Genomic DNA, 24,233 nt, shown 5'->3' with positions numbered 1-24,233 from the left:
GGCTATTACATTTGCGCACGTTAGTATTTTGTTTTTGTGCTCGGACCTATTACCAGGACATACTTGGACGACATGACCCAGCCAACGATGCCGCTGCGTCTTTATTCGCTGTGCAATGTCTATGTTGTCGTAAAACTCATACAACTCATTGTTCCATCGCCGACGAGCGAGTGTGACCAACGTGCAAATGTCCAAAAATCTTCCGCAGAATATTTCTCTCAAACAGTCCAAGCGACGTCTCATGGGAGCTTCTGCACTATACAACAGGACGGGAATGATGACATAAAGTGTTAGTTTTACTCATTGGGAGAGGACTTTACTCCTCAATTGCTTACTTAGCGCAAAGTAGCACTTGTTGGAAAGAGAAATTCTCCGCTGGATTTCAAGACTGACATTATTATCGGTGATAATGCAGAAATCTGTGAACACTGGCGTGAGTGCCGATACGTGAGTGTGCTAACTGTTTGCTTGATGACAAGAAATATAACGTTTTGTCCTCGTTTACCACCAAATCCATTCGCTTTGATTCTTTATCCAGTTTGGAAAAGGCGGAACTAACAGTGCGGTTGTTAGGGCCGATAATATGAATATCATCAGCATACGCCAATAATTGTACGCTCTTATAAAAAATTGTGTCTGAGCGAATAAGTTCTGTGGCTCGGACGATCTTTTCCAGCGTCAGAATCATCGCTGCTGGCATTGAGCTGGGATTGCAATTACATGCCCAATCGTATAAGTGAACTATTTATCGACAGCTAGGCATTTTACTGGAATAGAGTACGAGCGGAATGTTGTCGCAATTACTGAGTCTAGATCGAAAGGAATGATCATTAAATCAGAATGTCTCGCATTATTTGCTTGACTATCTTCACACAATAGAACATCCACTGCTTCTTCACCACTTCTAAATTAGTTTTTGCCACAAACATTTCTAATTATAGTAAAGAGAAATTTTGCGCATAACAAATAAAATATAATAAGCGATAGAAACGAAAAAATAAAAAATATATATAATATAATTTTGTTGTCTTCTTGTACAGCTTTTTAACCAAACAAAGGTATCAATTTCAGTATGATACAAATTTTTCTCCACTCATTCTATGAATACTCTGCGCTGTGTGGGACCACTTCTTATGTCTCAGATGTGCGTAAGTACGAGTAATATCATCTGTTAGACTCATACAAAATATTATATAACGTATCACCTAGTGAACTATAAGTATTTTTCTTTTTTTTTTTTTTGCCTTGCATTCAACGCAATGCAATTCATGAAGTGTCTTGTTTGTGCCGCTATACTAAGCTCATTCTTCTGCACTTACATATGCACACACCTACATTTATATTATATATGTTGATAATGCATACAACTTGAGCTCGCGGCATTACAACGCGCGACACGCAAAAGTACATTTGAGTGCTCCACATTTTTGCAGCTTTTCACCTTTCGCACATTGATATACTTGAGGCTATTACTTCACGAGACATAATGGGACGTATGCAAAATGAGGAGGATGATTGCAAAATATGGGGTGTTGTTTATAAGCGCACATTTATAAACATTCATCTTAATGTTGATAGAGGAATGAATTTTCACTGGGTTTTAAATTTTTGCTTCTATGTAAGTTTATGGTTTATGGTTACTCCATTGAGACCCATGTGGGAGAAAAATTTGTGTTATGCACTGACTCAAAGCTAATTTTTCAAAAACTTTGTTTCATTACCTTAACCTTTAAATGTTTGTTGCAACAAAAAAAAAAACAAAAAACGTATAAAAATGTGCATAAGCTTTTGGGTTACAGTTTTGAATTTTTTTATTTAGGAATAGTTTTTTAAGCATCTGCTGAGATTTGAGTTTCTAGTTCTAGAAGTTATCGGAAAATTAATTAAATTTTGGCTTTTCGCTACTTGATATTCACTTTTGAATAAAGATTGTTTATAGCTTTTTCTTTAACTAAATAAAGAGATTTTTTTACCATGCAATTTTTTATAAAGATTAAGATTTTGCGTTTTGTTAAACCAGTCCCAATCAATTGATGGTTTGAAGCCCACGTAGCTCCACTTGAAATATCTCTTCTAAAATGTAGTTAGTTTATGATGAAGCCAGTCAAATATTGTAATCTGTCTTCTTGAAGTGAGTCCGCTACATCTATATATATATAATCTTCATTTTTAAAATGAAGTGCAATACGTTCTGAAGAGTTTATGGAGCTTATATTACGTATAAGCCTATGCCCTTCCGGACACCGCACAGTGGTACAAAACTGGAATTTACTATTCAAAACAGTCTACAGCACACATTTCTTGACCGATTTGCAATTTATTTTTTTTGAATTGCTCAGGATAGAATTGCTAACAACTCTGTCGTTGCGGATTTTTAAAATATTTTGCTAATATTGAAATATTTAAACAAATACATTTAAAAAACAAAACTAACAAACTTACAAAACTTACAAAATCTTTTAAAAATTAATTATTTTTATGAAACTTGGTATCCGGGGGTTTTCTGGGTCGCTGATTGCAAATATGATGTCAGATTGTCAAAATTTAAAATGGCGGATCCAATATGGCGGTCAAAATTTTCTTATAGTTAATTATTGTTTATGAAACTTGGTATCCGGGGGGTTTCGGGGTCGCTGATGACGAATCTGATATCATATTTGCAAAATTCAAAATGGCGGATCCAATATGGCGGAGAAATTTTTTAAAATTTATTCGAATTTACTTAAAACTTGTAACTCGGGGGTTTTTGGGATCGTTGATTACAAATCCGATGTTAATATTCCTAAACTTGAAATGGTAGATCTGATACGGTGAAAAGTTGCAAAACAGGGTAAAGGCGAGAAGAAAAGATCTCGAGTCAGTAAAGGTGAGAGGAAAAGTTCTCCAGCCAGTAAAGGCAAGAGGAAAAGATATCCAGCCAGTAAGGCAAGGGGAAAAGATCTCCAGCCAGCAAAGGCAAGAGGAAAAAATCTCCAGCCAGTAAAGGCGAGAGGTCTAGTAATAGTCTAATAGTCTAGTAGATTTTAAAGACAAAGTTTTACATTCTCTTTGATTCAAATTGCTGTATAAGTTCTTCTATTTCGGGATCATTTGCTGCAGAATTGCTTCTCCATTCTTTTCTTAATGAGGCTATGTAAAGGTCTCAAGAAACTAAAAGTTTATGTATTAAGTCTTCATTTGTTATGGTTCGTGACATTTTACGAGTATTGAACTCCCTGAAACGTTTGAAATGTGCTGAAAAAAGACCTAGTCAAATCATTTTTTACAATTTCTAATTGTTTCGAATCCAGAACAAATTTAACTTCCAAATGATCAAGTAAATCTTGTATATCATTACTTTTATTTTCTATTAAAAAGTTACAAAGAACTGCCTTTGATACTTTGAAGTAGTCCATTGTAGCTTTTCAGACATTTACAAAATAATATAAATAATATGTCAAATAATTTTAAAACAAAAGCACAGTTTTCAAAAATCTAAGATAATATATACATTACAATTTACAATAATCATAAAACAATCAGACCGACAACATTACTTACCAAATTTTAAAATCTTTGTAAAATGTCTCAACAGGTAAGCTATTGTACTTATAATATATGTGAGAGAAGTTATGTTAAATGCTTAACACGCCATCTATGAGAAACTGATACTACTTTATAATACAGAAAATTTTTAAATTGACTTTTTTCGCTAGATAACTTTATTCTTGCTTTTTTAACACTAAACCAGTTTTTCTTTTATGTTCCTACTTAATAATATTTCCGATCTATTATTAGCAAGCTTATAGAGTAATAACGTGGAGAGATCTTTTCCTCTTGCCTTTACTGGCTGGAGAACTTTTCCTTTCACCTTTATTGACTCGAGATCTTTTCTTCTCGCCTTTACCCTTTTCAACTTTTCACCGTATCAGATCTACCATTTCAAGTTTAGGAATATTAACATCGGATTTGTAATCAACGATCCCAAAAACCCCCGAGTTACAAGTTTTAAGTAAATTCGAATAAATTTAAAAAAATTTCTCCGCCATATTGGATCCGCCATTTTGAATTTTGCAAATATGATATCAGATTCGTCATCAGCGACCCCGAAAACCCCCGGATACCAAGTTTCATAAAAATAATTAATTTTTAAAAGATTTTGTAAGTTTTGTAAGTTTGTTAGTTTTGTTTTTTAAATGTATTTGTTTAAATATTTCAATATTAGCAAAATATTTTAAAAATCCGCAACGACAGAGTTGTTAGCAATTTTATCCTGAGCAATTCAAAAAAAATAAATTGCAAATCGGTCAAGAAATGTGTGCTGTAGACTGTTTTGAATAGTAAATTCCAGTTTTGCACCACTGTGCGCCGTAGCCGAATGGGTTGGTGCAAATAATAAACTTTCTTTTTATACCACTTGCCTCTCGGCAGGCAATAGCAAACCTCCGAGTGTATTTCTGTCTTGAAAAAGCTCTGCTAAAAAACCTAGCTGCCGTAGGAAAGTGGTATAAAATTCTAACATTTTAACTTTTTTATTAATTTTATTTTTTTTATTAAGTCGCTACTGAAACAGCGAAAGAAAACAGATATGGAAGAATATGTGCGTAACTGATTCCATGACAACAGAACATTACACAGTTCTTCATGCAATAACAATATCTCTGGCTGGCCAATAGCAATGGATGAAGTGAGAGAGAATACCAAGCGCTCAAAATGCAGTAAAGGCAAGAGCCATACGAAATACGAGAAGAAGTTTTAAAACTCATAAATGAAAACAACATAATTTTACTTTTGCTAGTTTTAAATTATATTTACGATACCTGTCAACTTCCATGAAATTGGCTAAAACCTTTTTCGCAAACGTCAGTTACTGGCAGAAAAAGAAGTGTTCGTTTGAACCAGTACAGCCATAAAACCCGTTCGAGAAAGAATTCGCAGAAGTCCCATTAGGGAAATGCATGTATCCACCAGATTCATGTCGAGGCTAATTAGAGATGATCTCCATATAAAAGCTTTCCGTCGCTCAATTAGGCATCTTTTGACAACGCACTTGAAGAAAATGATGACAAAATTTCACTGTTGAAGAAGTTTTTAATAAAAAAAACGGCAAAATCTATGGGACGAACATAACTTAAAGGCGTTTCATCTCTTCATTTCTGCGAAGAAGTGAATAAGATCGGTGCAAAAGTGTACCAGGGGAATATGTTAGAAGGCGTGCTGTAGCAGTTGAGTGGTACTCCCTTCAATGGAGATTCTGTTCCAGTCCATAAGGCAGAAACCACCCAGCAGTTACAGAATTGGAGAACATGGCCTGTCGAAGACCTCACAGAAATTTGGACTTTCTCAAATAATCTTTGGTTCGAGCATTTGAAGGCTTATGTAAAAGTAAATGGGGACCATTGCGATAGAAAATTAGTTTTTTTACTATTATATATTGGGAGGTTGAATTAGTTTTAAAGGTTTTTTTCGAAGATTTGGGGCTTTATTGTGAAAAAACGGTACAAAATATTTTATTCGAAGTATTGGCCATCGCTAGCTACAACTTTCGCCCATCTTTCGGGCAATTTCCGGATGCCGTTTCTCCAAAATTCTGGCCGCTGCTTGGCTATCCATGACTCAACCCATATTTTGGTAGCCTCGTACGAGGAGAACCGCTGGTCCGCCAAATCGAGACTCATATGCCGGAACAAATGATAATCGGAGGGAGCTATGTCTGGACTATACGGCGGGTGGGGTAACACTTCCCAGCCAAGCGTTCCAAGGTATTTTTTGACAGGTTGAGCAACATGCGGCCGAGCGTTGTCATGTTGAAAAATAACCTTGTCGTGCCTTTTTACCGTTTCCGGCCGTTTTTCTTTCAATGCCCGGCTTAAACGCATCAATTGCAGTCGGTAACGATCCCCCGTGATTGTTTCGCCCGGTTGGAGCAGCTCAAAATATACGACGCCGACCTGATCCCACCAAATGCAGAGCATGATTTTCTTGCCGTGAATATTCTGCTTGGCCGTCGACGTTGATGCGTGGTCGGGCAAACCCCGTGATTTTTTGCGTTTTGGGTTATCGTAGTGGATCCATTTTTCGTCGCCAGTCACCACCCGATGCAAAAAACCCTTCCGATTTTGTCGCTCGATCAGCAATTCGCACGTAAAAAATCGCCGTTCGACGTCGCGCAGCTTCAACTCGTACGGGACCCAATGTCCTTGCTTTTGGATCATTCCCATCGCTTTTAGACGCTTGCAAACGGTTGATTTATCAACGCCCAATGATTCAGCAAGCTCTTCTTGGGTTTGGCACGAGTCCTCGTTTACCAATTCCCCCAATTCCGCGTCCTCGAACTTTTTGGGCTGGCCAAGACGCTCCTTGTCTTCGGTGTGAAAATCACCACTTTTGAATCGTCGAAACCAGTACTCACATGTTGAAATCGACGGAGTATGGTCTGGGTAGGCCTCCTGCAGCAATTCACGGGCTTGGGCTGTATTTTTTTTTCAAATTGAAGCAGAAAAGCAAAGCTTCCCGCAAATTGCGTTTCGACGGCACGAAAGTTGACATACTCGGAGCACGAAAACACTGCATTGTTTATACTTTAGCGAAATGACAGATACTGATAAACAAAGCCTAGGGATGAGGCTTTGTCATGAATATATATTCAGTATTGCCAACGCGATAAAGTGATAAATAGCGCCATCTGTGTGCCACCTTTAAAACTAATTCAACCTCCTAATATATATACATATATAATTAGCGCGTACACCCTTATTGTGTGTTTGCCCGAGCTCCTCCTCCTATTTGTGGTGTGCGTCTTGATGTTGTTCCACAAATGGAGTGACCTACAGTTTCAAGCCGACTCCGAATGGCAGATATTTTTATGAGGAGATTTTTCATGGCAGAAATACACTCGGAGTCTTGCCATTGCCTGCCATGGGGCGACAGCTATTAGAAAAAACCGAGATTTGAACCTACGTTCTCTCTGTGAATTCCGAATGGTTGTCACGCACTAACCCATTCAGCTACGGCGGTTAAATAAAATTAATTTTATTAAAAAAATGTTTATAATTTCATAGCTTAACTTGTAACAGAACTTAGGCAGGACTAAGTTTATATATCTACACATTAGTTTTTAATACTTGCCTAAGTATTAACTGTGCAAAGTTGGGCGACAATATATATGTGTAAGTAGGTTCCTCATGCTGTGTGCCGTGGACAGGGTCTAATGTATATTATTATATGGTATAATTAAATATGCATGTAATATATTTTTCCCTTCAAGAAGTAAAATTATTTTGTTGATAATAAAACATTTCTTACAACTCTTATTTACACAGTTCGTTTGCTTTATTAGAGTTTGTGCTCAACAATGACATATGTTTGCACATATAAAAATATTCAAATATACGACTTTCATATTCACACAAATGAAGAGAAGTAGCATGAATTGCAAACAGAAGTATGTGCCATAAGAAAATATAATATAATACAAAATTATCATATTAAGGAAGACCAAATGCAAGAAGCACACGTGAATGAGGAAAACAAACAAACAGAAAATTATTTTCTACCACGATTCTTACATAAAAATGTATATTAAGTTGTATGCATGTTAACCTGGTAATTGTACTGTCGCAAAACATACTTCTTTCGAGAGAGCACTAGTCCCAAATTCGTTTCAAAGTAGACACGCTCGGTAGCCCGAGTCTGCGATAAGAGCCTCACTTTGTAGACACTTTTTAGTTTAACTGATAGTGCTGCTCGGTTCCCTCCATCCTTTAGGTGTAAAACAAATATTCTAATATACGAGCAGCTGACATCGTGGTTGCCATGGAATTGCCCTGGCACAATATCCACACTTTGCGCTATTCTTAAACCAGTTTGTAGCCAAATAAGAAATCACTTAAACTTTTCGAACCGTTATGTATTGTAGACTGCCTCGTTTGCTACTGTATGTTAAATTTGCATGCATTTCGCATTTGTATACGTTCGTGGGAGTATTGGGTATTTTGCGTACGGGTGTATTTTGCCATTTCTTTCAGAAAGTCATATCGGTAGGAAAATGCAATTTCAACATTTAAGTTATATTTATTTTGCATTTTATAAGCTTCACTTCAACTGGAAAACTGAAATGTGATAAAAGATAAAATAAAAAATGGAAATTCGTATATAAAATTACTTTTCAACAATGGCTAGCATATGTGCTTGCATTGTGATTGAAAGAGTATTTGACAAAGTTTTGATTAACGGACGCATGCAAACAAACTGAACGATATATAAATCATATTTTAAGCTTTTAGTACAAATTGTGCCTAGAGTAAACTTTAAGCTAGAGTAACTTAAGCTAGTTCTTATAGTGATTTCTTTTTAAAAATTAAAAAGTAACAGTAATCGATATTTTTTGCAATAACGAACATTCCTAATATTTATGTCTTGGCCGACCTCTTACTAGCGGATCCTTTGAACCCAGTTTGCTAAGATCTTGGTGACGGTTTCTGGCTGTAAATTATGAATGACGTACTCGATATTCGCTTTAAAGTCTTGAATTCTTGCCAATTGTCCAAGTCCATGTCTCCAATTTCCAGTCTTAAAACTATTTCATCTTGCCTCTGAAGCGCTCACCGTTTATCGAAATAGTTGGTTTCTCAATGGTCGCATGCAAATATGAATCTAACGAAAATTTTCGGGTTTTTAAGACTTCTCACTAGTCAGCAGGATACATCACACATGAGTGACCTGTGCGCTAAAGTAAACGATTACCTCACCTGTCTTTCTCCCTTTTTTACTGCGGAATCTACAACTTTCTCCCACTAAGTCCACGACGACTCTCTTTACCACGTGGACAAAGGAGGTCAAACTACAGCTCAAGATCAAAGTCGACAACGCACCCAAATTTTGAGAGTAAGCTTCGACAGTTTGCTCTCCTTCTCTGCACACACAACCGCAAATAAATATTGTTGGCGACATTTAAAGCAATTGGCCGGCTAGTTCTAAATTACGCTGCGCTTGTCCGGTCACCTTAAACTAGTGATACACAGTGGACAAAGCTGCAGATATGCCAAAACATTGCTTTTCGACCGCGACGGCATGCCTCCTGATGTTCGCTCTACAAAACATATGATCCCTGTAAAAGTGCACAACAAACTGCTCAGGAAATAGTTCCTACTAGAGTGCTACCGCAGCTTTCACCTATGCAGACACCTGTTTGAAACAGAGCCGCCTCCGAGGCACCTCTTCAATTACTCCGACGAGATCCAGAACAAAACAAACCAACCGTTCAGTGTTTAGACAGACAAATAACGAGATTCATCAGGAGACACTTACCACCTTTTTAACGAGCTCCCGACCCCCGAACCCCCACCCACAGAAGATGAAGTGCTCCAGCTCTACGAGAAACCCGCGTAACCTTAGGATAATTACGTACTGAATACACTGGCATGTTAAACTCCTACTTATCCAGAATCGACCCCGACATCCTAAATATATGCCCAGTGAAGGCACTCCGCACGATACTAACCACCTTTTCACATACCCCATCATACACACGAATCTAACACCCCTCTCCCTCTGGACTCAACCTCTCGAAACAGCAAGTTTCCTGGGCCTACCGTTAGATAAGCTAGAAGACGAGTGGTAATCTACATTGTACTGACGGGGTTTAGTATGCTCGGCGATGGTCAGCATAATGCTTGGAAATCGGCTCCCCAGGAATTTTCAATGGGATTATTATCTGGATATTTCAATGTCCTTTATCAGGCATCAATCTGTTAATTTTCTAAAACGCCAGTCCATAAATGTTGGGCCCTGTATTTTAAATTCTTGCATATGATAGTCTTGCAAAAACTGAGGATTGAAGTATAGTGATTTGTTCAGAAATGGATTGGGTTTTTCCTGGTCCAGATAGATATTTAGAGTTTCTATGCTTCTTCTATGCTCCTTCTATGCTCCTGGCATTTCCTCACAAAATTCTGTGACTTTTCCTTTCCTTGTCACTGTCGAAATTGCAATTCAAATAATACATAACTCGACTTACATTTCGTTCGGCAACCAATTTTTTTGCATGATTTGAGTTTTCAAGCATCATCAGTTCTGTTCAAGATTTTTTTCAGTGGACCAAAGCTCTTTAACAAACGGGACATATCGATCGATACCTGCTTTAGATTTTCATTTGACAATGCTTAAAGGCATGCCGTGGTTAAAGTACTCGAAATAAACAGTTTCTTAGGTGAGGCATTCACAGTTCACCTGACGTGCACTCCATCTAAGAAGCCCAAAAAAGTATGTTTCTATTTACGAGCGCTTAAAGAAAAAAACAAAAAAAAACAATATTTTTGTAACATACTCGAGAATAATAGAAATAAAAAAGGTAATAAAATAAATAAGGAGAATATTAGACAACATTTTGTACTCGCTTTACGTCTTTCCAAACTTCCCTGTTTATTTTTTTTGCCTTTGCCATTGCGATTTATTTTCACTTCTTGGCGGCAAGGTAACTTCAACTTCGCCTACTGACAGTTTTATCGACATAACAAAACGAGCTGTCATTAGTTACATTCTCGCCAGTGCAGTGCGCTTGGCATTTAAAGAATTCTCACTGCTGGGCAAGTGGTTGATGCGCCTGAAATACGAGTGTGCTGCTGCAATAGTAGAAAGTTTTTTGGTTCCTACGATGCCAGAGAAATGCGGAAGCAAAAAAAAAATAATTATATACTTGTATGTATGCATATACAGATGTACATATACGCGTATATATGTTAAGATGGAGCAGCAGCTAAAGATGAAGATAAGAGTATTGGAATAAGGAAACCAGTGTAGACATAGAATAGTGGAAATAAACTACTTGCAAGTGTACAAATGTGTCCAACTATTTATAGCTAGTAAATATTGTTTGAACATATGCATGCGTACATGAACATATGCACATACACGTATGTATTTATATTTCTAGTCCTGCCTGCCTTCGAGCATTAAGGCATGTCACGTGTAGACGTTGAAAAATCACTTTAGCTTGACCTAAAAGATCAATTTCATCGATAAAAAGACAGTACGATAACTTATGTACAAGTATAAACCTATGAATGCCAATGTATGTATGCATGGATATACTCGTATGCACATGAGAATAGATAAATAGGGTTGTTCTTTTACGAGTATTACTCATTTGCTATATGTTTTTGAGTCCCAAAATTCTTTGAAATAAATATAAGGAATAAAATGGAAAATATATGTACAAGGTGGCGCAAAATTAATCACCGTATAGGATGAATTATAGTTTTGGCAAATGGCGTTGTATGCCTATCATATTTGACAATTGTGAACTAGACATTTGCAGTGTAGAAACAGACGCAATAAAGATTTCGATCACTCAAAATCGTTTTTTGTATGGTAATAACAAAAGTTCTTTAAAAAACAAAATCGGATAACTAACTTTTGCGCCACCCTGTACAAAAATAAATATTTCTTAACCACTGTAAAATATTATTAAAGACTTGTGTAATAAAATTTAACTTTCAAAATCTCGTTTTGTTTTTGTATCAAAAAATAATTTATTTTTGAAAACAGGGTTCTAATAACAAAAATAAAATAAAAATTTTTTGATAATAAAATTTTAATTTTAATTTTAATCAAAATTTTATATATACATATCTCTTAACGACTTTTTACGGTTTTGATGATCCGCATTTTTAATTAAAATCTTAACTTGTAGTGCATCATAATTTTTTAATAAAAACCAAAATATTTTCAATCGCTCAGTGTGTGATTGGAAATGAAATGTGGTAAGCGAAGTAGTGAGGCTCCTCTATTATAATTACTTTAGCCAATACATACATATTTATGTGGAACGAATTACATAAGTTTGCTTAGCCATTAAATTCATAAGGCGTAAGATAGCCAAATGGGTTGGTGCTTGACTACTATTGGGTAGTGCATGGGTTTGAAACCACGGGCACAAGGCACCAATTGATAGAAATATCTTTTTTTAATGGCGGTCGAGTATTCTTGCCATGAAAAAAGCTGTTTATAAAAAACTATCTCTCGTTCGAAGGCAGCTCAAATTTGTGCATCCTTCAAATTGTGAGAAAACATCAAGACGCACACCACAAACTGGACGAGAAACTCTGCCAAACAGGATGTATGCGCCTATTATTTATTTATTCACGAAGTCAAGAAAACATGATCTCAGACTGATACAACTAAAGAGCAATGAAAATATATATTTACATACTTAAATTACAAGCATACATCTTACTAAACTAAAAGAACGAGTTCAATAGTAGAGAAAACCCGTTCTTTGAAACTGAGAAATCTACAAAGTAAGAATTTGAGATTTCATTAAAATCACGTGAATCAATTATGATCATAATTTGTATTTAACTTATGTAAATATGTAGAGAAGATATATGTTACTAAGAAATTAGTACTTTGAAGGTGATTTGGCAATCAATGTCACGTTTTATAACATTGAAAATAAACGACAGAGTGAGAATAGGTAATATATATATATATATAAATGGTAAATATATATATATATATAATTGGCGCGTACATCCTTTTTAGGTGTTAGGCCGAGCTCCTCCTCCCATTTGTGGCGTGCGCCTTGATGTTGTTCCACAAATGGAGGGACCTACAGTTTCAAGCCGACTCGGAACGGCAGAGCCTAGGGCCGAAAAAAATTTTTTTTTTCTTCATTGGGGTGTTTCACGGGGATTTTTCGTCTTCCGTATGAACTCTTATCTGGTTGCCTGAAAAGCAGGCGGCTTATTCTTTATGAATTCTAATAATCTGCTTGCTATTTGTTGTGCACTAATTAATTTATATTTTCATTTTAGGATTATCTTTTGAATAAGTAATGTTAAAAAAAAATAAAAAAATAAATATGTGGCAAAATAATATTTTTATTTATCATACCAGCGACTGCCAACTTATATTACAGTCATTGTAATTGTTTGAATTTAATGTGAAATAGAGAGCATAAAACAAGAACTAGAACAACAAAACAATTTTATATTAAAATAAAAAAAGATATTTTAAATATAAACAAAAATTTATTTTTAATAAAAGCAAAACTTTTTCTACAAACAGGTATACACATTTTAAGCTTAAGTTTTGGTTTGGTTCCTAGAGATATTATTTAATTTTAAATACGAGCTTTTTATTACTAAACTTTGGTTTTGATTTTTCTGAAAACAATACGTACGTAACAAGCATCTTAATATTATTAAAAATTGTTGTAGCTTTATAAAAACAAAAAATGTTTAGGAAATCTACAATATGAGAGGTTAGAATGTCTCTTGGGGTTAGAGTTTCAGAGCTTACTTAGACTCGCAAAAGACGCAGGCTTATTACAAGAAGCCTACTACACGACAACGTAAGGATCAAGCTCCATCTGGTACCATTAAGGCCCATTAGGTCTATGTGATGGCTTTCAGCCAGCCTGGTCAACTGAACCTAACCTAACCTATAAAAACAAAAAGTGCTGTGAACAACCTTAATTAAACAATTATTATTATTATTATTATTATTATTATTATTATTATTATTAAAAAATTATTAAAAAATCATAAGGAACTAAATACTTATTATCACTATATTATTGTCTGCAGCCAATTGAAGTGGTCACTTAAGCGACTACGAGATGCAGCCTGAATAAAAAATTCTAGGTAAAGAGGCTCAGTTTAGGTAAAAAGCTACACAGAAAATTTACTTCAAAGCGTCTTTTTCAATAGATCTATAGCAGTTCTATATTGTACTTTATATTTTCCCAAAAAATGATAATAATAATCCCAAAGCTGTTAGAGAGGTAATGTCTCGTTCTTTTCAACCAAGCTCGATGAGTTTTATAAAACTACAAATGGGCATCCTTACCATTTTGAAGAGGCATTAGCCCACGACCAAGGCATGTAAATGCATAAAGTTTAGTCTGTATGTGTATATAATATATTATATATATATACACAAGTTCATACATATGTATATGATTATCTCAAAACCATATTATAAGTTTAGTATGTGTGAAAAAAGTGTCATCAGAAAAAATGTTTGCTTCATCATTGCACCCTCTTCTTTCTGCTTCTTTTTTTATAGCAAACAGGATGGAAAGAAATACTATCAGAAATTGTCCTGACTTTCAATTTGTCAGATACGTGAGGGATTGAAGATAAATTAAGTAAAATGTATTCGTTGTCGCTTCTCACACCACAGCTTAACTTTTAATCATACAAAAATATGGGTGGAGAAACAAGTGTGCATGTCAGAATTCATCCGTCCCGTCTAGCTAAAAAAGAGGAAATCGAATTTATCGGGATTTTGAATTTAAAATTCCAACAGCGATCAATGAAGAAAATTAAATGTTCACAGACATGGTGTAAGAATGTAAGAACAACAAGTAAGGAATTGCTCAAACTTATATTTATTTTTGTACATTAGCGCATACTTTAGTAAAATCTAATTTGGTCGCTTAAGTTTTGGAATGAAATAGACTCATATGGTGTACATATAACTCTCAGCTTGTGACATCAAAAGAGCGTACAGCAATTTCGCCTTAACACATAAAAAGTGGGTGTGGATTTTAGCTGATAACAGTAGTATTTACTTCGCAAATAAAAGAGGGGGAGACATTACAAGTACTAAGTTTGGGTGAGTTTTATTGAGTTGTTATCGAGGCAAACGAACTTACACATTTATTTAAAACTGGGTGTCAATTTTTAAAAATTTTCCGTTCGTCGCTTTTCTTTGTTTGGGTTTTTCTTTAAACACTACCGTTATATCGGAGGAATTCGTATGATATACTAATTAATCGAATCTTCTTATTATTCTGAGTACTTTGGGATATAGACGAAGAGAAATAATTAGTTACAAAGAAAACTAATAATTTTTTTTGTTTTTGAATAAAATAATTAGAGGTAAATATTTTTATCTTTCGGGAGAGGGCAAGAAAACAAACGTAAGAATAAAGCATGTTAAAGGTTTTATTTCGGCCATTTTTCTAAAAATTTTAGATTTTTCAAAGGCGTTAAAGGAAATAGTTACATGAGAAAAAAAAAATATTATTTAATAGCTTGTATGGCTTCCGCTATTTATTTTAACTGATACTAGTCGTCGTGGCATCAAATTTACACGTGACTGAAAGACACTCAGATCGTTTTTTAACTTTTTCTCTTTTTTAAGGCGCAATATGCTTTTAAACTGGTTCCGCTTCTATAAATAGGCTCTTCAATGGATTCAAGTCTGGACTCTTCAATGGATTCAAGTCTGGACTAATTGTGGGTCACTTCAGCACCGGAATATTTTTCGACGCGAAAAACTGCTTTGTTCGCTTTGCGCTGTATGCTGGAGCATTGCCCTGTGATACGTCTAAGACTCACGGTGAAATTCTTTGTCAAAAATCAATAAAACATTAACCAAGTCGTGTATCTTATTTTCTGCCTAAATATAATGCGAAATAAAACAAACTTGGTCTTGTCATGGCAGTTAAACCCACCACAGTTCAAAAGAGAGTTTCAGAAGTGACGCGTTTGTCGTGGCTCGCAAATATCTCTCCAATACTTCTGACAACCATTAGGCCCAACGAGATTACATTTTTTTATCGCTAGAAAGTATGGATTGCTATTCATTTTCCCAGAGCTTAGGACTATCGGCGAAATTGAGTATAGCTACTTTGTGGCATGGTGTAAGCTTCGGTTTAGACAGTCTATTTCGGTATTTCAAATTTTAATCTTTACTAAGAGTTTGCGGTATTCTTATCCTCGTAACATTGAGAGAAAGTTCACACCTATTGTGGTTATTTCTGACGTTTTTATTGATAGCCAAGCGTCTTATCTCTCTCTGATACCTGTCGTCAATTTTAGCCTTTGGACCACTTTTTTTATTTTTTCCATATCCAACCGAATTTTTCCAAAGGTTGCTATTTCGCTTGGTCTACAAGGTGGCATAAAGTTTGTCTTTGAGTAGCTATTTTACTAAAAAAAGGAAAGAATTTAAGTGATGGAAATCGTTATTTTGATCTTTACGTGCTCCATTATTTCTTTGCTTGTATACTGCAGCTGCTTAGTTCACAATCGTCAAATATGATTGACGTACGACGTCATTTGCAAAAATTATTAATCTTTCAGCAGGGTGATTAATTTTTCGCTACCTTGTATACGGATGTATCTAGTTATCTCGTCTCCTTTTTCCTGTTACATACAAACGATATGTGAACAAAATTATTATATCATTATGCAGAAGTGCGTGCGTTTATAAAAAAGAATATTATGCTATATTGGGGAGGGGTGGATGCATTCAGAAAATTCAAAGGCATGCGAAAAGTAGCAGTAAGGGTAGACTTAAAAGCACGCTAAAGGAGATGTATAGCAGTCTCTGAGACAAGTAAGCATATGCTGAAATGATATATTGGATTGAACAAATGTTAGAGTGAGAAGAGCAAAGAACAGTTCGACTACAAATTATTTGAAGCTGTTACAGAAAAAAGATTTGACTAAGAAAAATTGCTGTAAATTCACTTTGATTAACTACGCATTTCGGAGGTTCATTTTGGGTACAAACTAACTAACAGACTAGCTATATAACTTTTTGATATAACTAAGAAAGTGCAACCCATATTTAGCGAACTTTTGAAGTTTTGCGGCATCCTAACGAAACGTAAAAAGTTAGTTTCGCTAAATATTCATGGGCTGCACTTTCTTATTTCATTGCATTTACTTCCATTACTGTGTAATGTCAATGGTAGATTGCGGAATAAATACTGTTGAGTCCATGGACTGAAGAGGTCCATACGAATCCACTCGATCTGAGTTTTAAGCCACTTACAAAGCTGACGAAAACTGGCTGAGACTTTTCAGGCTTCGCATCTGCATGCATGAGTTTTCATTGTATTCTCTAATCTCCAATTAAGTAAAATGCTTACCAGGCGGAGAAAAACTTTTAAAGACTTATAAGAAGACATTGCAAAATGTATTAGGTGAAAGCCATTTGTCAAGCGACAGCCATTTGTCGATCAATCCTGGGTGTTTACTGGGATATAAAACATTTTATGTTTTCATTGCCCAAGTAGTGAGTTCTGATTTTGTGAGTGAACATAATAACTTCCCAATGAGACTCACCCACATGTGACTCACGAGAGCGTTTTGAAATAAGGCCATGTGTTCTGTGTCAGTCATTTTTATTACAACCAAAATAAAATAAATAAAATAATTTATGAAAATTATGTATTTTGACATAAATGGATCTTATTTAGCGTATCAGAAGAAAAAACAGTGGACGTGGAGCATTCACAAAATGCATTGAATGCGGACAGGAAAATACTGATCTAGTCAAATTACATTGTAATAACTTTTCTTTCGATTTTATGCATGATTTTGTATTACGCCGGAGATAGTAAGGGAAGAGTTTCTTTGCCTTCGCAGACGCCACAGTGGAGTGGATGGATGTGATTGCCGCTCGGTTGGTCTGTGCTCAAAACTCAGTGCTGCCCCGAGATCAACATTTAGGCAAAGTGTTTTTTAATGGCGGCCAGACCTCGGCTAGCATTGGTAAACCTTCTAGCGCATTTCTGTAATGATGAAGTTTTCCATAAGAAAACACATCCATCCTTTGGAAGCGTAATGAAACTGCAGAGCTCTCCATTTGTATTGCGATTTCATACATTCATAGGTTACGAATATTTCTTTGTGCTCAACTTCCTCCATAAATTTTAGTGTTTGCTCTCTTTTATTGAGTTTTATTTCCTCCCCTGGCAAAATATGTTTACCCAGATGCATGTCTCGGTTACGTACCAGTGCTGGGCACGAAGTTAGCACATGTTTGACAATTTCATCTTCCTCTCTATATAACCTGCAAGTTCGATTGGAGTATATTTCATCCAATTGCAAGGCAATATCAAAGGAAACCTTTTTACTGTTTTACTAATTGAAAATTAGTTTTGGAGAGCATCAGTAAACTCCTACAGAAACTGCGTAATTAATTCTGTAATACCTGATATACCTGCGTGGTACTTAGCATACTCACGAGCATCAGCAAACATAAAACATATTCTGTGTGGAACTTTTTATACTCGGCACGCGTGTATGAAGTTTGATTAAATTAATTTTGTCCCATTCGAATATTCAAACCAAACTGTCATTTGTATGTACATATTTGTCTCTATATATTAGTGGTTGTCGCTTGATGATATTGTCTGTCTTTTAGTAGGAAATTGTTGGCTGTAAATCTGTCATCCACGCTGCTTAAGCACTATGGGCGAACGTATTAGTCAAAGCTGTCAGGCTGCAGTAAGGACATATACTAATACGGCGTATTAGTGCAAACACATACATTATCGTTTGCCCATCCACATATGGGTGCACATGCTTGTGTGTACTAATGTATGTATGCGTGAGTGGCTTTATTTGACAAATACATAAGCATGTGTGCTAACGGCCGCTAATCAATCTGTGACAAGTAGAATAAAAAAGGCATTTCGCACACCCACACACACAAATGCAGGCAATAGCGGCGGTTTAAAAGAAGTGACAAGCAGAAAGCTTAAAAGGGAAAAAGAGCAGCTGCTGCGCCAAATTGTATGCTATAAGAAATGCATATAATGCTGTTGATGCCTGAGAAGAGTACCTACATACATAGGTATGTAAGTATTGGTGAGGAGCATCTATGTTCATATTGATGTAGGTATATACATATACATATATGTAAATGAGTGTGATTTAGCACCGGAAAATAAAATTGCGTGTATATTGTTCATAATGCGTATTTTACTGTCGACAACCGCGATTCATATATTCCTTTCAACTTTCATTCGTCTCGCCTTCTCGTTTTCTCTTTACCTGCCGTCACTTTTATAAATGCGACTGTTGTTGACGTTGACTCTGTTGGTGGTGGCTCACAAACAAATAATGCCAAGGCGAATGTCTTGCTTTTGTGAATTTATTTTTAAGAGTTTGTGTGCGTGTGTGATGGCGTGTTCGTTCCGTATGCGTGTGCACATTGCAAACAGTCAAAGATTTCCGGTGTTGCGTGATGCCAAACAAAGCGATTTTACCGGAAGTAATTCGACATGAGAACCAAAGTCTCGCATTACAACAAATGATTTGCCGCGGGAGGACAAAAATTCTAAGGAAAGATGTATGAAGATGCAAAAGCTAAGTGGAAAAAACGTTGAATCCAAATTAGGGTGGCCCAGCAAACAATAAAAATGCCAAGCGGTGATTGTGCAACTTACTAAAAGCGATTAGGTACTAAAGGTGGATGCTGTGTACAAGTGGGAGTGTATGTTATGTATAATTGTGTGGTTGTGTATAAACAAGCGCATGTGTGGTCGTATTGAAAGAAATGTTGCTTCTAAGCATTAATGTGCCACCGAAATAGGCATTCATGAGTTCATGATTTTCTTAAAGAGTGCTACTCCTTCTCACACATTTTATTTTAAGGCACTGTGCCAGTAGTAAGTACATACTTAGATGAGTATATGCATTAGTACAACCGTAAGTTCATACCCTGCAGGAAAATGACATAGTACCAAACTGGTGCGATTCAGGTGAGTTTGGGACCGTAACCAGTTCCAGCTTCTTCTTCTTTTCTATAAAAGCAACCGGTTTCGGGGAGCTATTTTCTAAATAGAACGAAGTTTTGACAGATGGGAACAAATACAATTTACATACCGTTTTCGGTACTTTCGTTTTAGTGTGGAATTTCGTAAAATTTAATCTATTTGAAACAAATGTGAAGCCTAAGTGGCACTGTTGCCCTTATCCCACATTCGTAGTATAGAGCTTGAGCTTTTTGGACAGAGTTTGTCTAGTAGTGCAATAGATAAATTATTACCTGAGAACCGTGTAAAGGAGAGTAAAGAGCGCAGGCTTATCCATCGCAGCAAAAAATACAACATAGAGCAGCCGTAAGAATTCTAAATTGCCATCACTTATAGCAAACCACACATTTTAGTCAACTAATTTGTGTCAGTTTAAATTTGCTGGTGATGTTTTTCCTTTATTTTCTATTAGAACATAGGTCCTTTGGAATATGTGCACAAAAGCGTCACCGATGCACTTGTCAGAATGCTTCCAAATATCAGCATCAAAATCACTAGAGGTCAAATTTTAAAACAGACCATGTTTTTTTCGAGTAAAAAAGGGTGCTACCTGTGGGACGTTGAGCCTTTAGACAGTTCAGTAAACACCGGGTGAGAACATGCAGAGATCTGAAGTGCTTCCAGTAGTGGACTGCATAACGTTTAACAAAGATAAGCCTCAATGTATCCTCGAGAACCTTCTACGCCATTATTCATTATTTTGCAGATCACTCTTTTCAAAGCAGTCTAAGCTTAGCGATCTCTACCTCATTGCGGAAAAGTGGATTAGAAAATGGAAGAACTTCCGAAGCAATACCTTTCGAGTAGTGCCTACAGCAGTTGTACTCATATAAATAAATTGTACTTTCCCATGTGCGCGTGAAAGTGAAATATATAAATCGAATATAACAAATGAACGAATGCGTTCCTTATGAAATATCTAAAATTACTTTTGGAACGGCAACCGCTTTTACGCGTACCCAGCGCATTCTCAAAAATTCCATGCAGTGAGTTTTCACAAAAAAAAAAACGACTCTAAGCTACACTCAGAGTCAGTTTTGGTCTCTAACGGACCATTGGGATTAGCCAACTTAATCTAGCTTAGCCCTTTATTTTGCCTACAGGGTACCTATTGGCCTCACCTAATGGTGATAGCTTTAGCAGTAATACTTACCAAATATGAGCGAGTCATCTTCATGGATTCTAAGTAGCACAAGTGTGTGCCACAAATCTACTTAACTTTTCTTCATGTAAAGTTTGAAGTAACTACTCAGACCAGCCATTTTCTACACGTACACTATCATTTATTTTTGTATTTGTGTCCGTCTCTTGTCTAACGGTCTAGAAAAGTATTCAATTGACTTTGTCGTCGCTCTGCATGGCATAAGTCGTATACATACAGACGTATTAAGATGTAGTCAATAATGGCTCAATTAAATAGCGAGCAAAAAGCAAAAGTACTCCAAGAAGTATATCTTAAGAGTTAATAGAAACTTTTTGTGGGCTAATTGTGTCAATTATGTAGTAAGTTTCTTAGTGGAAATCTAGAATTTGCGGTGAATTGAAATAAAGAGCTTTTAAGAGTGAAAAGTGAATAGGAACGAGGTTACAACTTTGTTACAACCAGGTGGAGGGTAATTGAGTTCAATAGTTTTAGGTATTGGGAAGAAACGCTGAAAGTAAATAGTGGAGACAATGGAACTGTTCTGAACACAGAGTTATTTATAGATTAAAGAATTTACCAAATCAGCTACAAATGACTGGTGTACTAATTTAAATATCTGCGGAGAGAAATGAAGTTACAGAAACTACAAGAATCTAACGTACAACCTCTAACGGACGATTGGCAACAAGGCTGGAAAAATATCCAACTAATATTTTTTACATGATGTCCCGCACTTCATATCTTTGGAAACCACTCCTTTGATCATATGGGTTGTCTAGCAGCAAGGATGAGAGCTTACAAGGTTTGGCCATCCATACCAAACTGTGAGTGTAACTTCGATTGCCAGGTCATAGGAGATTCAGTCGCAGAACTGTGCTCGTTCATTCCACACATATTCACATACTAATCCAATCAGTCGTTGTACAGACGACAGCGAAGTAGCTTGAACAATGGCTCCGCTTTGTTTCTCATATTACCAACACAATCTCAGTTTTGTCGTAAACAAACCGCCGTGACATCCCTTGTTATGTCAGGAAGGCAGTTGATATTGGCAGAGGCTTGTTTATAGCAGAAGTTTGCTATAACAACTAATTGTACTAGTCAAAATTACGGTGCAGAAAATATGGGAGTTGGTTCATTCCGTAAACCACTTGCCCCTTCCCAGAAAAAAAATGGTAGTACTAACTACTCGAATGCAAACTATTGTGCGCCGAAAGGCGTATGCAGCCCGTATGAAAAGAGAACGAAGGGATTACAGAAAAGATGTAGCGTCATTCCAATGAGATGACTCCAATCGATATGTGAAGGCCCTGAAACAAAAAATATTTGACGCGGCTGGCGAAATGAGGCATCATCTAAGGTCAAACATCGTGAACAGTAATTTAATTGTACAAATATAGAAATATGACAATATTTAAGAGTTAGTTTAGAGTTAACATAGCTAAGTTTTTTCACTATTGTCACAGTCACTATTTTAAAAATTGTTTCTTTCTTAAGAAAAGTTTCCCTAGAGGAGGGTTCACAAGCCGCCTACGGGTTATAACTTTAATGTAAGTGTTATACCCTTTTGAATAGCTAACAGGACATACTACTTTTTAAAATAGTTTGCAAAACAGTTTCCGTACGAAGTCTTATTGATGTGAAGTGAGAAACACTTAGAGAAAACAATTTTCAAGTAGCCATATTTTAACTGTTTTTAAGGTTAGAATTTTATTGATGATTTTTGTTAATTGATATGCCTTTTACCTAAAACCAGAAAAGCAATTGGGCCCTGAAATAGACATTAAAAAAAGTAGGCATTTGTAATGAAAAAAAATTTATATCGGATAACTCGATAATGGCTAACTTTCAGACATCATCTCATAGAGCAAATCTATTCAAAAATTACCTATTTAATAACGTCCTTAAGTATTTAGAATGACTGTCCCCGTAACCTGTTTAGATAAATTTGCTGAATGTTAATACCATGGCTACCAAATATTCTCACAGGAATAAGTTTGCTTAATCTTTCTTGGCCATAAAATTAGCCACTGTGGCCACCGCGTGAACTTATTTTAAGTAAACTAAATTTTTTATTTATTCGGCCTTTCATGGCCCACAATTCACTAGTTTGCCAAATGTTCTAATTTTCCAATAGATCTTTGGAATCACAAATCTCTTTTATGTTATAAGCTGCTATTTCGGCCATTGCAAATCCACATTTTTTCAGTTTTACTATTGTATTTAAAAGTAAGTTTGTCTGCTGATTAACGGTGCAAATTTATGTAATGATTTCATCGCTAGAATTGCCTCTAATAATGAACAAAGACGGCTAATAGAAACGATGACAATACTGCTGAAATGTATGTCGTTGCCAGCGAAAAAAAAAACGAAGATTTACTCCCATTGCAATGACGTGGCAAAAAATATAAGAACCTACTTAAATGCGTACACTCACTCAATAGAGATGACAGAGCAAGTTGGAAAATATGTTAGGATTAACTACACAATAGGAGTGAAATGGGTGGGAGTATATAAGCAGAGTTCTAATGAAAATGACTGTCTGAATATTAGAAGCAAAACTCACATATAGTAGCATTTTTTTTTGGAAGAAAATTGCAGGGTAAGATATACTAAAACTCTGAGGGAAAAGTAAAGCTAATGAAACCAATTTCCAACTGAAATTCCCTCAAAGGATACAAGAATTGCGCTAACTCTTCATGAGAGAGCTTAATAATGCATTGGATTTATTGTATGTATGAGGCGCTTCTCCCATCTTCAGCGTTAAAACAATGGCGTGAAAATGTTCAGTTCGTTCAAATATATGTCCTTTCGAAACACTGGACCGCTGAACAAAATAAGCGCTAGATCGAGATACGTGTATACGTGTGCTAGCTTAACAAAGAAATTGCAGAAATATCTTCCTCTAGCCCTTATTTCTATAACTTTTGAAAAGGTTATATCAACGCAGGCGGTCTCGGAAAAGAATAATATAATCAATATCTTTTTTTGCTGCACTGACTTTTGCTCTCTGAAGACTGTTTCCTTGAAACTCTCCAATTTTGAGACTTCCATGCGTAGATAGATAGCTTGTGAAACCTTGTCGTACCCAATATCAAATCTTCTCTCTTATCTCTTAGGAATAGAATTGCGAAAATCGTTCTTGGGCCTTCGTGGCCACATGGTGTCTCTTTAAGAGATCCTTTCTTAACTTGGCGTAAACTTTGTTTTTGCTTAACGATTCTTAAACGATAGCAGGTCCTTAACTGTGATAATAAACTCAGGCAAGATTTCAAGACATTAACTTGGTGAACGTCCAGATGGGGTTAGGAAAAAATTAGATTTTTCTTGGCAGTTATAAGCAGTGATGAACATTTCTAATTTCTCGGTACGAAGTTCAACCACGTACGAAAACCAACTTCATATAACGCTTCACAGTAATTACTTAGTCTTTTCATTTAATTAAATAAAGTAACAAAGCCGAGCTACGCAAGGATTATACTTTCAGCCATTTTTTTGTGATTCAAATATATACAATTAGAGTTCGACTTTCAGGTTGATGCA

This window comes from Anastrepha obliqua, chromosome 3 (assembly GCF_027943255.1).
Source record: "Anastrepha obliqua isolate idAnaObli1 chromosome 3, idAnaObli1_1.0, whole genome shotgun sequence".
In the NCBI taxonomy this organism is placed as follows: Eukaryota; Metazoa; Arthropoda; class Insecta; order Diptera; family Tephritidae; genus Anastrepha; species Anastrepha obliqua.
This window is presented reverse-complemented; position numbering follows the sequence as displayed.